The sequence below is a fragment of the Anastrepha obliqua genome, chromosome 3 (genome assembly GCF_027943255.1).
Source record: "Anastrepha obliqua isolate idAnaObli1 chromosome 3, idAnaObli1_1.0, whole genome shotgun sequence".
NCBI lineage: Eukaryota > Metazoa > Arthropoda > Insecta > Diptera > Tephritidae > Anastrepha > Anastrepha obliqua.
The window spans coordinates 81,461,286-81,477,916 of NC_072894.1; the positions used below are offsets into that span (position 1 = coordinate 81,461,286).

At 34.9% G+C, this 16,631-nt stretch overlaps 1 protein-coding gene across 1 annotated transcript in view; it reads right to left on the reverse strand.

The window, feature by feature from the left end:
• Positions 1-9,363, reverse strand: part of LOC129242375 (uncharacterized) — an 82,252-nt gene extending 72,889 nt beyond the window's left edge. Inside the window, exons 1-2 of the mRNA XM_054878981.1 lie at positions 9,260-9,363; positions 6,305-6,530 (exon numbers count right to left, since the gene is read on the reverse strand). The gene's annotated coding sequence lies outside the window, so the exon portion shown is untranslated. The remainder of the gene's footprint in view (positions 1-6,304; positions 6,531-9,259) is intronic.
• Between the last annotated feature and the right edge of the window lie 7,268 nt (positions 9,364-16,631).

The window sequence follows — 16,631 nt, forward strand, 5'->3', positions numbered from 1 at the left end:
CTTTATTTATTTCGATAAGATGCTAATATATATTTGCTAGTTCACCTATAAGCATAATAGAAATTAATGTTTAGTTCATCGCTATTGACATTTGCAAAAAATAAAATAAAATAATAAAAAATAGTGACTTTCAATATTTGGTGGAATTCTCACAAACTTTATATGCGAAAGAAAGCCATGAAACTAGCTATAACAGCGAACTGTCAATTGCATGGTATGTGGAAAAATTATCGTAGACACACAATATTTGCATTCTATTGCATTGCATCTCATTTGCGGGCATTAAATTGCACAACTTTTCATCCAAAAAAAAGAATCTGTACAAAGCACTCCCTGCATTTTGAGTTTATCAAACGAAAAATTATAAAAAATTCGGTAGATCAATCCATTTGCTGTTTTTATGCGCAAAAATTTTTAAATGGAATTAGAAGAAACACTTCTTTGCTAAAGCTATTTTTTATTTTATAATGTTGACACTAAAAAACACCAAAGTACCAGTTCATTTCATGCGATAAACCTCATCCGGTAAGGTCTGCGTTTTCGGTCTGCATTTGCATTATATCGTATGAAATGATTTGCATGCGATTAGTATCCGCATGACGAGACAGGAAGTCAACAAAGCGTTATGATAATAGAAGAAATTTCGGAAGCATTGGTACATACTCGTACATACATATATAGTGGTAACGGTGACGAAGGCGATGCGGATGCAAACTTTGACTAGGTTGACGAGACGCTATCAGTTTACAGTGAAGCTGATTTCAAGAATAAGTAAGTGATGGCATTTTGTTTATTGATAAAGTCGGTGTAAAATGGAACAAGGATGCGCGTGGGTAAAAAAAATTTAAATATTAAAGCCAATGTAGCCATATTTCAATGAAATTTCGCACATACTACCTTTTGTGCAATATTTTACATTGAAAGTAGATGAAATCGTATTGGTAAAACTGATAAGCAAAAAAAAAAAAAAAAAGAAACAAAAAATAAGTACAGTCTATGTCAGAAGAAAAAAACAGGGCTATGATGCTGGTGCTAACCCAGCCAAATGAGTGAGAAGTACGCGAAGAGTTTAGAGGCGGTATTTTAACCACTCATTCGAAAGGGCCGAAATTATCTTACTTCACGGCTGCAAAAGTGATTAAAAAATCAAACAGGTTTCCTGTGATGTGGAATCAGTGGTATAAAGTGTACAAAAATGTATATTACTTTTCCAAGCGCGGCTTGAAGCGAGTGACGTCAAAAAATCAGGATGAAGTGATAGTCTTGCCGGGGACCAGTCCATGATTTAAAGCAACTCGTGCGTCGAGTTCGCAAAATCTGAACCTCTTTATCGACGAACTATGCAGAAAAAAGCTGGTTCAAAGCATGAAGAAGATGCCAGGCTATACTCGACAACGATGAAGACTACACGGTTTATTGAATAATCGCGGTTCCTTTTTCTGGCACAGACTGTAAATTATGTTAATCAATGGGGTTAAAGATGCATTCAATGAGGGTTGGACGTATATAAAAGCGCGTGGAGTCTATCAACTGGGCAGTGAATTCTTCAAATCCAAATTATCATTACTTCCAAAATTATCTGTTAATTCATCAATTAAATTGTAAAATAACAGCATTTTTAAATAAAAGACACAGTGTAATTTAATAACAATATTCACAATTTATTTTTTGGTAATTATAAACTTTAAGGAATAACTGGAAAAATTGATCAAAATATAGTCAAGAGGAGAGCCAATCGATGCGTATTGGGCTCAGAGTGGCACAACGAAGAATCTTTTGATTCATTTTTCGTTTGTCACACAAACAATGTATGCATTTTTATTACGGGGCGGCCGCCGTAGCCGAATGGGTTGGTGCGTGACTAACACTCGGAATTCACAGAGATAACGTAGGTTCGAATCTCGGTGAAACACCAAAATTAAGAAAAACATTTTTCTAATAGCGGTCGCCCCTCGGCAGGCAATGGCAAACCTCTGAGTGTATTTCTGCCATGAAAAAGCTCCTCATAAAAATATCTGCCGTTCGGAGTCGGATTGAAACTTAAGGTCCCTCCATTTGTGGAACAACATCAAGACGCACACCACAAATAGGAGGAGGAGCTCGGCCAAACACCCAAAAAGGGTGTACGCGCCAATTATATATATATATATATATATATTTAAGTTAATTCTAATTTTTAACGATTTTTTGTAGAAAATATAGTTTAAATATAATACCTTGTGTAAAGAGGAAGTGAGCTTCGACCCGTAAATGTATTCATTTACGTGTATTTAGTGGTTGAAAAGAAGCAACAATATGAAAGTGTTTTTTGTTAGTAACTTTTGAACGGAGAAAAAAAATCATTTTGCCACTTCAGATTTTTGATCCTGCGGTCAATACGCAACTTTTTTTAATTTTTTTATAGAGTTATTCTATAGAGTCACCATTTTTGTAATGCTAACTTTTAAAAACTAAATAGCATGAAGTCGAGAAACAATTTAAAGGTAATAAAGTTTTTTTTATTTTATTTTGTAATAATTTGTAACAAAGTATTTTTGAAGCATTAATTACCAATTTTTATTTACCTTCTATAAACAAAACCCAAAACTGGTGAATTGGCCGAGATTTTTTTATGTCTACAAAAAATTGGTTCATTAACTGGTTAATGGCGACACAGAGGTTGACCATGTAGTTCGATAAATGATATGATGTTGATGCGGAAACTGTTGGCTAACATTTCGCCATGACATCGCCGCGTAAAAATACCCATTGCCAGCATTTAAAAAAATATATGTAGATGACATAAACTGCAAAGCAAACTGGTAGTAAAGTAGTAGATTTTGCTCAAGGTAGTTAAGACTCCTCCCATTGAGAGATTATTTTTACGTGGCCCATCATACAACAAGATATTGCGCATTCTCTTCTATATATGGTATACATATATGTATATATATGTATGTATAATATATATAATTTTATAGTCCATCCCACATATGCACATACTTTCTTACATGACGATTACATATGTACATATCTTTACATGCATGTGTATGTGGGTGTATGCCGGTGCCATAGTTTATGACGCGATTCGCTCGACTGCTTTTGAGTACTTGCTTGAAATATGAACACTATTAAGGAATTCCATTTCTGCAAGTAAAAATGGCCACCATTTCGCTGCATTTACACTAATACATACATACATGCGACTTATATCATATTATTTCCCATCACGTACTTATCTAAAATAAGTATTACTTTAGGGTCTTTTGGTAAGTTTTTCGAATTGTTCCTTCGAAGTGTTCATGATTTTTATATTATATTTAAAGCGTATTTTTTTTATTTTATGCTAAGAGTATTCGAAGATACTCGGCATGATTACTTAATTTAATTATTTAAAAAAAAAAATATTATTTTTCATTTTTATTATTTACATTATGCTTATGACTATATTCCTATTATTTCTATATTTCCATTATTATTATTATATTTTTTATATTACATTTCTAGTAGGATAATTGCGTTGGCCAAAACCATGTGATGAAGTGGTGCAAAATACTTTTGAGGCTTCACTGCCACATGAGAATGCTTCGTTTTATGGCTTTAGTTGTCAGTAGACCCCAATTAATAGCCAATTCAATTTTTGACTAATGTTGGTTAATTCTTGGCCTAAAAAAATTAACCACTTTTTTTACATGGTATCCATATGCTCCCAGAAAATTGACAAAATGTAGGCAACAGATACCGATAGTTGTATGTCAATACTTAATTCCTTAATAATATTATCAGGTATATTTTGGAGTTGGCTCAAGCTTTTACCTATACCTTAACTAAGAACAACCAGTGAACTCAACCTGCAAAAGATTATTACTAAAAACTTACGATTATTATAAACTAAAAATTTTATCGTAGACAGCGAGTAAGTAGCATATCTACAGCTTGACGTTATATGAAAAATAAAGAAATTTTCAATTGCAATATTGTGAAATTGTAGAGAAACTAGCCAGACTCAAAGCCATCAATAAAAACGCTTCAAAAATTATCACCCCCGACCATCGGTAATGCTTTTCGTAAGCAACTCTACTAAACGGTAAGTGTACCTTGTATGCATCTACCCAAATTTATTTGTCACTGCAGCATCATGGAAGTGCTTTTTATTTGTTTTGGTATTTGGTGGTGGTCATTGCCCGGTGGATACACACCAAGTACTGATGGTTGGCAATAAATAAATGTCAAATTTTATTGCACTAACTCAAATTGCTATCGCCGGTTTTGACGTAAATGTGTGCTTGTATTTTTGAATTGATGTGTGCGAGTATGTGTGGCATGGTTATTTAATCCATACAGTTCAACTCAGTAGTACTGAACAACTTCACTCTCAGCTTGACTCGCAATTCAACTTGTTCACCTTCTACTTTCTTCTGTGCTATCAATTGGCATTTTTAACAAAAAAAAGTCCCTAGGAAATGCATCATTTATTGAACTATATAGTTAACTCCGCGGACTTGTATATTCGTTTTTCCATTTAGTAAATCTAGACTACATAGAGGGTTACCTAATAAGAGGCGTTATTTTGATATTCAAAGAAAAATGATATATTTTAATATAATGAAATTTTCCATAACCGAATTGCAAAGAGGCTGCCCTATGTCCTCGATAGCCTCACGAATTACATCTTTGAGTTCTTGAATCGCCCCTGGGCTGTTGGCGTAGACCTTCTCTTTCACGTGGCCCCAAAGAAAAAAGTCACAAGGTGTTAAATCACAAGATCTCGGTGGCCAATTGTGATCACCTCTTCGAGAGATAACATGGTCCGGAAACTTTTCCCATAAAAGATCAATGGTTTCGATGTTTGTGTGACACGAATGAACGTTGTCCAGATCAATACCATCCAATTCCGGCCATAAAAAATCGTTAATCATCTCTCCTGTTTAACAACTAACACCTGCTATTGGAAAGCCCTTTAGAAGTAACAGAATTTACTACAATTAAATATATCAAACTATTTCTCGCAACTCTTTAATAAATTTATTGAGTGCTAATTTGAAATTACATTCCGGTAGCGATAAGTCAAAAGTCAATGAACTTGAAATCTGGTTCAACTCATTCACTCACCTTCTAGTTAAAGGTGCGGTGGAGGCATTCTAACCTGCTGTAAGAAGAATCAATCATTACTCCGAACATTTTTTTGAGGTATGTGAAAATGAATGGGATCTAAGAGTAATACCAACTGTACCATTTATATAATATGTAGGTAATATTGAAAGCAGAGTAAAAGTATGCTTCTACTACTTTGTAACAATTTTTAATTCTAAATGCACATTTTGCTCTGTATGGAGGAATCGGATCACAGAAGTTTAAAAATCTGAGTGCAAAACCAAGAAACTTCTTTTGAATACGTTCAAGTCTACTGATAAGGCACGGAAGATGTGACCTCAAAATATTTTTAGTACCCCCCAGCTTAGACCGTACAAGCGACATACATAGCAACTTCAATGTGTATGGCAAACCTCTAAATGTATTTCTGCCATGAAAAAGCTCCTCATAAAAATATCTGCCGTTCGGAGTCGGCTTGAAACTGTAGGTCCGTCCATTTGTGGAACACCATCAAGACGCACGCCGCAAATAGTAGGAGGGGTTCGACCATACACCCAAAAAGAGTATAAGCGTGAATTATATATTTACGTATGTATGGCAATTAATAGAAGTAATCAACTAAATTTGGAACAAGCGCTGTTAGCTAAAAACTTCATCGACATTTTTCTGTAAGTTATTTTAAAACTAGTAAGCCTTTTTAACTATCCAAAAACGTATATTCTAAGAATTGTATTAGCATACATAGCAAATACTACCTCTTTAGTAGCTGGCATAATTTAAACAATCGAGAAAGGTCGGCGGGAAAAAAATAGTATTCACGTACTACTCTTTCTCCAGCATAGGGCGAAATCTGTAAATTACCCCACCTACTTTCCATATATCAGTAATTTCCAAAAACTAAAAAATGGCGAACATCTTGCGTGACTCAGACTCTGATGAACTACATATTTCACCATGATACGAATTTTAATATTTTTTTGTATTTATTCAAAATACACTCAGGCAAAAATTTTTAACTTAATATGGCCATAAAAATATGTATTATAATTGCATATACAAAAGGATTTGGAGATTTTACTATTTGGGTTTAGGTATTTCATCCTGAGTTGGATTCATTTTACTTTTAGTCAATGAGAGACAGTCTTATTACATGTACTTTGCGGTCCACTTTCTTTCTTAATTCCTTCTTTTTCTTGTTTTCTATTGTTCTGATTTCATTGGAGTTACTTACCACTTTACTTCAAACGCCAGAAATATTTGATTTTCAAATAGTTGAATTGTTCACTTTTCCAAATTCGTTAGTACTTGAGCACATGTGACAGGCGCTTTTGAAATCTACTCGCGAATATAAACGGCTCGCAACGTAGCGTTGTATATAAATACCGAATGTTTAAGATGCACGACGACTGAGGCCAAATATTCGGCGTTAAATGATTGAAATCAACACAAGTGTCACTCTAGAAATTCATCGAAAAATTATGATTTTTGAAAAATGAAATTACAATAGCTTCAGAGAACAGTTCCAACTTTATTGGCTTGTTGACGTAAAGCATATATTAGGGCAGTTCGATTTACCTCCTTAGACGTTATACTTTCTGTTTTTAACGCCGTGTATTGACCTATTGGCAAGTCAATACAAATAAAAATTGTTGTTACTAAATAGCACTGAGAAGCATTTTCACAGACATTCCCGATGGAATGATCCCAGTTCAGAATGAAAACACTATGCTCATGCAGTAAAATCTTTAAGCTTTCTAATACTCAATGTTTTATTGGGAATGTCAGAGAACCATCCGCTTTCAGCAGCTTTCCCACGACTTAAATTTTAATTTGGTTCTGTACTGCCTACAATTGAACCGTTTGAAGAAAAGAATTGCCCAGAAACGACCTGCTTTAGACACTTGGAGAAATGTTGTATTCCATCAGAACAACGCCGGGACGCAACGGCGCATCTAAAGCTCTAAAAACTTGTTTGTGAGACTCCTTTACATCCACTTTACTATATAATCCGCCGCTGGTACCAAGTTGTCCGCCATATGTTCCTATCTATGGCGAAATGCTGATGAAAAGTTCACCTCAACTGAAGTTTGTGAAAATTCACTGTTCCAGTTTTTTGCCAATATGCAAGGCTGTTTCAAGGAGAGAGGCTTAATGGAATAACCATCATAATAGCAACAAGTTAGGGAACAAAACGACGCATGATAGACCTAAATCAAGGACTTCTAACTGTACTAAATAAATAAAGCCAACATGTCAAGCAAACATAATGGATTTCCTATTAAGTGTATTTCGAAAAAGTACAAAAAAAAAGATAACATTTATATCTAGATCGCTCATTACAGTGTCGTTGAATGGCAAGAGGGTTAAGATGCTCTAGGGAACTGTTGTGCGGAAAATTTCACTAAGAGTTTTCGCAGATCAAATATTCATATGAAGAAACTGAAGTCTACAGAAACTAAAATAACAACTAGACCAAGATATACTAAGTACATGGTTTGGACGTTTTCTAATACTTTCAAGCTGAGTAGGAATCATTATATATATATATATATATATATATATATATATACAGTCTGAAGCCGACTCCGAACGGCAGATGTTTTTATGAGGAGCTTTTTCATGGCAGAAATACACTCGGAGGTTTGCCATTGCCTGCCGAGGGGCGACCGCTATTAGAAAAATGTTTTTCTTAATTTTGGTGTTTCACCGAGATTCGAACTTACGTTCTTTTTATGAGTTTCGAATGGTAGTCACGCACCAACCCATTCGTCTACGGCGGCCGCCTGCGCCACCAATGACAAAATGGCTGTCTCACTGTGTACCTTGATTAATGAATTTTTGATAGAAACCGCTAAAAATCTGTACATGATGTACATAACACACAGTAGTGACGACGAAACTCCCTTTATCTAATAATTGAGTATTTCAAGATATCATAAATGCAATTTTCCTAATATCGCTATTCTCGCGCCACCTACTCGATTCGTTACGATTTCGTATTGAAATGTATTTGAGGTCTGAGTTATGCCTGTTTAGCGTATTAGGAAGAAACAGCTAAAATTTACTGCAAAATTTTTATCGCATGGATAAGACCATACACGGCACATAAAAATATTTGAAAAACTGCAGTTTAATATTTTTGAAGTCTTTAACGGCTGCGGTATTGGGAACAGTTCATGCCATGGTTAGTAAGTATGTTTGACCTTCATTTAATGTAATTCACAGTTAAGTGCAAATCACCGGTCATCACAATATTCGCAAATTATCATGGCAATGCAACAGCGAAATATATATTTGCCATCATAATTTACAAATGCCATGAGGCCAGATCATTTGCACTTCATTATGAATTCCCTTAATGCAATTTTCTGACGAAAAACTCTTTTCCATAAAATGCTGCAATGCTGGCATTTAAGCTTTTTGCAATAGTAGCAAATGAAAGAAAATGAATGGTTTAATAAAAAGCAGGCATAAGGAAACTCCGAACAATGAACGTAATACTTCGGTCAAAAAACATGTTGGTATACTTTAAGGCGTTATTTGAGCGAAGCAAGTTTTTTTAAGCAAGTAAAATAATATTTGAGAGTTTTAAGGCAGGCACTTAGTAAATTTAAATTTTTTATGAACTTTTAATTTTTTTTACATTCAGGCAAAATTTCTGCCAACTGTCTATACATTTACGTCAACAAACAAACAAAATTGGTGGGAAGTCTGCATGCGGATTGAGGTATTTTATTTTAAGCATATCGCATATCTGGATATTTAAGAAGGATATAATATGAGTTGATTTCTTTATGTTTTTATTGTTAGTGTCTTTGCACAAAAATATATTTTTTTCATTAAACTTATATATTTTATTGTTATCTTCAATTTCTGCTTTTAAATAATTCTACTTCTTTATCTTCGGTCACTTGTTTTAAACTTAGTATTTTGCAAACATTTCACTGAAGATAAATTTTCACATCAGACAGCACGTTTGCGCATAGAAAGCATATATATACACACTCACGAAACGTATACAAAACGCGAGCCAACAGTGGCAAGTCGCTGTCTGTAAGCCGAAAAGTCCTGTGGTCACAGATCTAACAAACGATACAAATTTCTCTTAAGTTTACTTTGTAATTCACTTTTCGTTAAATTTCGATACTCGTTTTATATAATTATTTTATTAATTGCAACTTCTTACATATAAATTGGCTTTTTATTGAAATCTGCTGAAAAGTAACTAGTTATCTCCTTTCTGCGTTGCCAAACTATGCCCTTTGCACGCTACCGTCGTACTGAACGCAACTCGGATTGGAACTGCACTAAAACTTTTCAATGGCTGACAAGCTCGCTTTCGCGTTGGCGTTGCCAGCGCTTTGCTGACCAAAATAAGAGCTCCATACACACGCATACTGACACCCACAACATCACCACATGGATAATGAGATTCTGAGCATAGCTGACAAAAATGCGCACTTTACAGAGGTGAAAAAAAACCAAATATTACTGAGCGCATAAAATTACATGTAGAAAACTTATTGAATTCAGCAATTCATTCACTCATTTTACGAATGGCATCCTTGTCACAAAGAGCATGTCCATAAGTTGCTTATCCTTAACTACATGTACTTGCATATATATCGCGCGTAGAGCACAAACGCGCAACAGCATCTCAAACTTCAATATTGTCATTTGGCCGAACACTTTTTATCCAGTAGCCATATTCAGCTGTGAAACAAATTCTCTGCCATTAGGGTAGTTCATCCGCTCATAATGTTGAGATTTCCCTCCCTCACACTTAATCAAAGCCTTACAAACACACTCTATCCTCTCATTCTCTCTTTCTGTACTCTTCGCCCTTAATAACAAGCTAAAATTGCTGCGCATGTTCCAAAAATAGAATAGCTCCAAGCGCTAACAGGATATTTTTATCCTGAACCTGGTAAAAAATTTCTACATTTCGTGTCTGCTAAAAATATCAATGCTGTAAAGTTACTGTTAGACAGGCTTTTAACTCCGAATCGCCCCCACTTGACTTTGCTATATTGAGTGAGTTTTCATTCTAATTAAATTTTGAATTGAGGCTGACATTGTTAATAATAATAAATAAAATAATTAAACAAAATAAATTTAATGATATAAGAACTTTAAATTGAGAGAAGATGTAAACATCTTCATGGACACCTGATTAACAAAGAAACCGAACAACAGAATAAGCACCAAAGTCTGTTCACTTGAAGTTGGAAGTGTATGTAGGTGTATTTTAGGCTTGGAGCAAAATGGCGGTCCTCATAGTATGCAAAAAGAAATCAAGCAGAGTTGAGAGCGGGGTTTTAAATCAAATGCAATCTATTTCCGACGAAAAGAAGACAAATTACCTGGGGTTCTCTCATTACCATCATCTACTAATATATCAGAGAATGTGCTTGTGTACATACTTATGATCTAATTTTAAAGGAAATGTGCATTCAAAAGAACTGAAAGGGTATCATAACATGCTTCCGTGAATCTAGCTCTGAGTTTTGAGCTCTTTCTTATTTATTTTTTGAGAGGTTTTATCTACTTTACGAGTTTTTTATATCTCCCCATGAGGACAAGGATGAGTAGTTTGTTTAGCATGAAATCTTAACTTGTAAAGATCCTTATATCGTCAGAAAACAGAAGTACGACTAAGGGGTGGTACAGTCCCCCTCTTTATGAGACACATTGAACACTATTCGGAGCATTTCTATAAGATACCCTTTCTTTCTTTCTCCTTCAAAACCATGGACAACAACTACCATTTTAACCCTTTTCTGCCATAACAAGACATTTTAAGCGTTCTTGTTAAAATCATGTTAAGCAAATTATAAACTTAATGAGCCATTTTGAACCTGGTATGCAAAATTTTAAGTCCCATTTCACAATTTTTGATACTTTGAACGCGTTACTTACCGCTTAGAAATCGACACTTTCTTCTCTCTATAAATAATTGCCGTGTAAAATTTATCATGTATGCCGACGGAAGAAATACAGAAGGTTACGACATCCTCGAACTGTTATCCTGCTCTCAGTAAATTTGACAGAATCAGCTGATTTGCTGGTGTAATAATTGGATATTTGTATTATTTTTATTTCTGTTACGTTAGAACGAGTAATAATATCACCGATATCGGGATCTTATAATTTACCATTTTTGGATGATATGCCTCTAAATTTTAATTCAGCTGATGCATTTTTCTGTGGCTGAACTGACTTAGATTTGACGGTAGTCCGTCGTAGAAACAAAAATTATCCGTACTCCAACCCGTCTGTTGGCTGCACGAGAGGAGGGCAAATATTGGCATTATTATTGCCTGCTGCTATGAAATTATAATTTTACAGTTAATAATTCTAATTCTTATTTTATTATTTTAGAAATCTATATAGCGAATTTGGGGGAAAAAACTAATCATAATTTAAATGCTTCATCCTCATTTTTTGTTTTTAATGGAAAATATAATAATACAATACATTTGCAGGAATAAATTAACTGACACAAATATATGTATTTCGTGTTTTAGATGTAATGCCTAAACTAAGCAAAAATTTGCATACCATATTATATATACTTACATATGTTTATGCGCATATTTGCAAACCTTCACTTGAAAGCACAGGTGCGGCTGGTGGATGTACGAGTATACTGATTTATAATTAATACTTACCTCGCGGGGAAATCACTTTTATAAATTAGAAAATGTGCAGATTTGGTAAGCCAAAATGTGATTACACCAATACTGAAATACCAACATAAGCAAGCTACATACAGGTTGATAGAAAAGTAAGAAAGCAAAAATAAAATAATCTTAATTTTATTTTAGTTTAATTAGTTTTGTTTTTTTGTAAAACTGTTTAACAAATTTTTAATAATTCATAGTCTTCGCAAGTTATTATAAAATAATGAAGTATGTAAAGGCGCGCCACTGGACTTACATACTTAACATTGACAAAATTACAAACACAATGCCTGGCCTACTGCGTCTGACTTCGGAGTTTTGAAAGCAAAAGGTTTTGTAGAGTTTTTTATCTACAGTACATAAATTACTTAGTTTTCCATTACCACAATTCGACCAGGGAGTAATGTATAAAAGATAGTAATTTACAGTGATGTTTGGTACTGGACTAAAATACACTAATCGCACTATTTGAAATGAACTCACCATAGTTGAGAACACTAAATTGGTACTGTGTTTCAATAATAACATTACATATTAAAAAAATTGGCAATTATATGGGCACGGATTCAATTTTGTCCACAAAAAAAATTCATGTTACAAAACCGATAAAAAACTTGTTCTAGTCGCCCAACTTAAGTAAATTAGTCCAAACAGTAGTAATTATTGACCCAAATATGACAACGTTGACTTCAAGGCACTTCCTCCAAACATCATCCAATAGTTTTATGACATCTCTGTGATAATATTTAGAATATACTGTTCTATTGAACTTTGCAATATTTTGTTCTACAGCTTTCTGTTGAACTGTTAACTAACTTTCGAACAGCTTTTTCAAATGTAATTCTTCATTCATTCATCTGGGATGCCAATGGTATCAGCAATGGCTGGCTCAGTCAAACTTATATTTTCACAAACAATAACATACAAAACATGCTCCAAAATTTCTAGTGTTGTTACACCTTTGAATGTCTACTACGTGATTCCACTTCAATTCACCACCAGGTTTAAACTCCAAAACCCATCGTTATTCGATGGGAACTGAAGGAACAAATTCTTTTAGCACTTTCCCTATTATCCGATGTTGCTGATATATCTTCCAAAATAAATAATTTTATCACCGTAAGATATTCGGTTCTTTCTATTATAAAAACATTCACTGGCATGTCAAGTTCAAATTGCTTGTGAACCGAAAGTAAATTCACAGCTCGAAATACTTTTTTTGTTTTCAAATGAAATATGAGTTATTAAAATGGCATCCAAATTTGTATTCCCTGTTGGGAAATAGATATAGCTTTCAATACTTTTCAACCAACCTGTAACACACATACACATTTGCAATAGCGTAAAACTTTAAACTCTCAATTTCACTTGTCACAAAACAAAGCTTGATTTGTGGATGTCACAAAATTTTAGCGAAAAATTTGATATTTCGAATTTCCTGCTGCGAATCTTTGCTGAAGCGGAACGGAATCGAGTCATTTGTAAAACAAATGATTAAAGGTGATGAAAATATATTACAAATGCCAATAATTCAAGAAAAATATCATGAACGAAACAAAAATTGGCAGCAGCAATTCATAACGCAATTCATGCAGTTTGGTGGCGACAACTCTGGATGAATGTGCTGGTGCGTTATCGTACTGAAACAGCAGTGGTCAAATAACTCACTGTAGTATTTTCGTTGTAATCGCTCTTGCTTTTTCTAAAACATCCATGAGGATGACGTTGCTCATATCCAAAAAATCCTGGCCATGACCTTTTCGGCCGACGGGACTGTCTTCGCTCTCTTCGGAGCACATTCACCGGGGGAAATCTATTGTTTTGATTGCTGCTTAGTTTTTTTCCTTATGTTGGTTAATCCAGTTTCATCAACGGTGGCAGCTCGAGGCGAAAATTCCTTCGGATCTCGTTTAAATTGCTTTAAAACACTGTTTCGAAGTTAACAACCGCATCCGCTTGTTGTTGCTTTTGAGCAATCGCGGCACCCATCGGGCCATCAATTTTTCCATCGCCAATTTATCATGTAAAATATTAATTGCCATTCCCGTCGACACACCTATGGCATCTGTTACTTCGCGCACTTTCGTTCGTCGATCAGCGAGAATCATGTCGTGAACTTTGTGGATGATTTCCTCGGTAATTACGTCTGCCGGGCGTCCTGGTCACTCCTCATCAAAAACGGATGTTTAGATTCATTGAACCAATATCTAACTGTGGTCATAGATGGCGAGGCGTCCCCATAGACAGCATCTAATTTTGCCTTTATCTCCTCTCATTTTTCCCCATCCAAAAACAAAAACCGAATTACCGAACGATACTGCTCTTGTTCCATCTTGGCTAAAATGACGAAACACGTTTTACTCGAATAGCTGCCAAATCCAAACTAAGCTATCAATCAGTCTGTAATTAGTTTTGCCGTTGCTTGAAAGATCGCAGCACACGAACCATCCTCGTATACCCGATCTTTTGGGTACAGTTCAATGGCTTTGAAATTTGTTGCGGCCTTTCTTCGGATTTCATATTGCAAACTATTTTTGGAGTATATATAGTATCTTATTTATGTTTTAAAAAAATATCGTTTTGTTTGCGAATACCAAGGGTGCCTTTTAAAAACGTCGACTTTTGAACGATGTGCGACCAGCTGTAAGCCGATATTTTATCGGAATGTTTAGTATTTTCAGCATGAACTCTCATTTAACGTTTTCACTTGCGAACTTTATTTGTTATTTTTCCATTGAATAAAAATGGATCTCACTCAAAAGATGGAATTAACCCGTGTGAATATTCGTGTCATGATTTATTATGATTTTCGACGTGGATTATCGAGACAAGAGTGCATTGAACAACTTACGAGTTCGTTGACTTTTGGCATTGAAGCACCACACTGGGTCACTGTGGAACACTGCTACTGAAACGAGTTCTATGGTGTCTGTTGATTCTTGCAAGATAAATTTCGTGAAGGCCGTCTAATAAGGGTTGTTGTGCCAGAAGCAATTGATGCTGTGCGTAAATCGATAACGCAACATCGTCATGCGACATATCTCGAAGTAAAGGCAACCTTGCATTAACATGACATCGTAACAGGTCACACATTTTATATCTATGTATGTATTTGATCTAGGAATAAAACAGCTATCGACAGTATGGGTGTTCCCAGACGAGCGTAATACAACAAAAGTCTTAAATTTTAGTGGTACACAATCATTTCTTTGACAGAAGTTTTCGGAGATTTAAGGAAAACCAACCGCCGAAGACGAATCATCCTTCACCAAGACAATGCGAGCTCTCACGTATCGGCTCACACAAGAGTTTTAGAGCACTCAAAAGATCGAATGAATGGGTAGACGGCCTTACAACCTTTAGCGATTTCTTTTTGGCCTCGAACATTAAAAATGAAATACGAGATTTTTCAACGCCTGAAGTAGCTGCTGAAGCCTTTAAGCGGCTCGTTTTGTCGGTATCCACTTCTGAGAGGCTGAAGTGCTTTGAAAACTGATTCAACCGAATACAAAAGTGCATTGATTGCTAAGAAGAATATTTTGAAAAACACTAAATTCCTCCTTTTTTATTCCTTGCCTGCATGTACTAAGTTGTTCAATAAATTTTGCGGTTCGATAAGAAAAACACAATTTTATGGTTGGAAATTGCACTTTATTATTCAGTATAGTCTCCCTGAGCATCAATGCGCTTGCTCCAACGAGATTCGAATTTATGAATTACATCGCTAAAGTGTGAATCTGGAAGGGCTGCAAAATACACTTTCACAGCTGTAACGACCTCACATTTGTAGAAAAACGCATGAATTTTTTAGTTAAGGAAACAGATGGAAGTCGTTCGGGGCCAAATCTGGTGAACACGATAGATGCTCCAACAATTAGAACTTTTTTCATAGTTTTTTAGCTATTGTTCAAATGCCCTTGTGACACGGTGCATTGTCCTGGCGAAAAATATTTTTTTCTTTTCTTATGCAAATTGGGCTTTTCTTCATGACTTTTTCCTTCAGTTGATCTAAAAGGGTACAATTGCAGGCTTGCAAGAATCCAAAAACAAAATTTCTTTTGTTTCATTCTGTATTCGTTCATAAATTTGCTTTGCTTCTAAATCTTCCCGAAAAAAGGCAATCACTGCACAACACTTAACTTTTTTAATTGTGGAAAATAGTGTGACACGTCGATAGTAAATGCAAAGAATGTATTGAGAGATTGAAATGAAAAAAAAAACTTTACAAAAAAAGTTAGACTAGCCGCAACGCCCTAACGCCCTCTCTTATCGAACCGCAAAACTTATTGAACAACCTAGTATACTACAGTGCAACTCTTGCCACTTACTAGCACCACCTATGGTGAAAGACATACATCGACTCCGAATATTAGCATACTTATTTCCGATTGTGGACTTTTTCATTCACAATATTGTTCTAGTACATATTGTACGCTTATATGGTATCTCCTTGGAAGCAACTGCCAATATTAATTTCATAATCACAACTACGTACTAACTACGGATGTATGTACCTATGTTTGTAGACTATAATGCCTGGCTTAATGCTTTGAACGCTCAATATAATTTCCGTATTGGCCAACAATCTGCATAGACACAATTGATGTTCATTTGTACAAGGTGGCGCAGAATTGATCATTAATTTTCTTTTTGAATAACTTTTTTACTAAATGAAACAAAAAAAAAGGTTTTCAGTGATGGAAATCATTATTTCTTACGCGCTCCATTGCTTATCAGTTTGTATACTGCAGCTGTTCACAAGTGTCAAATATGGTTGACGTACGACGTCATTTGCAAGGATTATTAAAATTTCGTTAGGGCGATTAATGTTGACCCACCTTGTATATAAGTACTTACACATGCAAACACATATAT